Source organism: Orycteropus afer, unplaced genomic scaffold (assembly GCF_000298275.1).
Source record: "Orycteropus afer afer isolate SDZICR_OR568_19922 unplaced genomic scaffold, OryAfe1.0 scaffold00097, whole genome shotgun sequence".
Taxonomy (NCBI): domain Eukaryota; kingdom Metazoa; phylum Chordata; class Mammalia; order Tubulidentata; family Orycteropodidae; genus Orycteropus; species Orycteropus afer.
The window spans coordinates 6,746,737-6,749,160 of record NW_006921684.1 but is presented as its reverse complement, the minus strand read 5'-3'; the positions used below and the strand labels follow the sequence as shown (position 1 = coordinate 6,749,160).

The following is a 2,424-nucleotide window of genomic DNA, read 5'->3' as shown; positions in this document are numbered from 1 at the left end:
CTAGGAGGCCTCCTTTTGAGCCCGGCAGGGTGGTCAAACTAGCCAATCACAGCATCAGAACTCTAAGCACGTGAGAGAGAGTGGGCACCTCCCACAACATTGTTTTGTGCCACTCCCAACAGAAATACTCCAGGTGGACAACTTCAGCAATCAGAAGCTCCTCAGTTGCTCATAGAAAATCCCACCTTGGAGTTTACAAAGACTTATGGGTAGAAAAGCCACATTAAGTAATTTACTACACCACAATGCCCATCAACAGATGAATGGATAAACAAAATGTCATACATGCATGCAAAAGAATACTACTCAGCCAGTAGGGAAAATGATGACTTGGGCTCTGCAGGTGGGTGGGTGGACAAGGCGGCCAACAAGTACTGGGTCAGAGATTATGTCTATTTTGATAATTCCTCCAGCAACCCATACCTAATCAGAAGGATAGAAGAACTCAACAAGACTGCAAATGGCAACGTGGAAGCAAAAGTAGTATGCTTTTATAGACGACAAGATATTTCCAACATGCTTATAATGCTTGCAGACAAGCATGCTAAAGAAATCGAGAAAGAATCTGAAACAATTGAGCCTGACTTGACTGATAAACAGAAACATCATTTGAAACACAGGGAACTCTTTCTGTCACGCCAGTATGAGTCTCTGCCTGCAACACATATCAGGTGCTGTCGAGTTGTTTCCGACTCATAGAGACCCCATGCACAGCAGAACGAAACACTGCCTGATCCCGCACCAGCCCCACAATCCCTGCTATACCTGGGCCCATCATCGCAGCCACTGTGTCAATCCATCTCGTTGAAGGCTTCCCTCTCTTTCGTCAACCCTCCATCCTACCAAGCATGACATCCTTCTCCAGGGAATGGTCCCTTCTGACAACATGACCAAAATAGGGGAAAATGCAGTGTTGCCCTATGAAACGGAGTCAGTATTGTCCTATCTTGATAAGGAGGATACCTTTTTCTATTCATTGGTCTATGACCCCTCAGTGAAAACACTATTAGCTGACAGGTGAAATCAGAGTGGGACCTAGATACCAAGCAGACATTCCAGAAATGCTCTTAGAAGGAGAATCAGATGACAGGGAACAGTCAAAATTGGAAGTTAAAGTTTGGGATCCAAATAGCCCACTTACAGATCGACAGATTGACCAGTTTTTAGTTGTAGCACGTGCTGTGGGGACATTTGCTCGAACCCTTGATTGCAGCAGTTCAGTGAGGCAGAATGAGTGCATATGAGTGCAGCTGCAGCTTCCCGGGACATCACTCTGTTTCATGCTATGGATACACTGTTTAGACACAGCTATGATTTGAGCAGTACAATTAGTGTCTTAGTACCACTTGGAGGACCTGTATTATGCAGAGATGAAATGGAAGAATGGTCAGCCTCCGAAGCTAGTTTATTAGAAAAGGCACTGGAAAAATATGGCAAAGACTTCAACGACATTCGTCAAGACTTTCTCCCTTGGAAATCATTGACTAGCATTATTGAATATTATTACATGTGGAAAACTACTGACAGATATGTGCAGCAGAAACGTCTAAAAGCAGCAGAAGCTGAGAGTAAAGTGAAACAAGTGTACATCCCAACTTACAAACCAAATCCCAGCCAAATAGCCACCAGCAATGGCAAACCTGGTACTGTGAACGGAGCTGTGGGGACCACATTCCAGCCCCAGAATCCCCTCTTAGGGAGAGAGCTGCTACGTGACCTAGGGTGGAAGAAGAAAGGAAGCTAATGTTTATTGAAAGTCAACTTGGTGCCAGGTTTTTGTCCCAGCTGCAATTTGAGGCTACATTGTCTTACCAGTGGTATTCTTGGAGCCCACCTAATGTGCAGTGTAGATTATGTGCAACTTGTTGGCTATATTGGAAAAAATACGGAGGGCTGAAAATGCCAACCCAGTCAGAAGAAGAGAAGTTGTCTCCCAGCCCAACTACAGAGGATCCCCGTGTTAGAAGTCACATGTCCCGCCAGGCCATGCAGGGGATGTCAGTCCGAAATACTGGGAGTTCAAAGTCTGCAGTGAAGACTCGCCAAGCTTTCTTCCTTCACACTACATATTTCACAAAATTTGCTTGTCAGGTCTGCAAAAATACCCTCCGGCTGCGGCAGGCAGCAAGACGACTGTTTGTTCCTATTCTGCCATTAGGGCAGAATGTAAGATGGTTTTAAATTCTTAACCTTATATGTTGTGCTTCTGACCATTTCTGTCCTTCCCTTTCTCTCTCTCTCTTTTTTTTTTTGTTTGCAATAAACATAAGTTCTTGTGTGAAGAAAGAAAAGAAAATGATGACTTGATGAATGAATTCTGCAATATTGATGGAGCTTGAAGACATTATGCTGAACAAAATAAGCCAATCATAAAAGGGCAAATACTATATAACTTCTTATATAAAAAGGCAAGAAAAGGCAAAT

General features: G+C 43.7%; 1 pseudogene; it reads left to right on the top strand.

Annotated features, from left to right (window-relative positions):
* Nucleotides 1–366: 366 nt before the first annotated feature.
* On the top strand, nucleotides 367–2,189 carry LOC103198572 (annotated as a pseudogene).
* The last annotated feature ends 235 nt before the right edge of the window (nucleotides 2,190–2,424 follow it).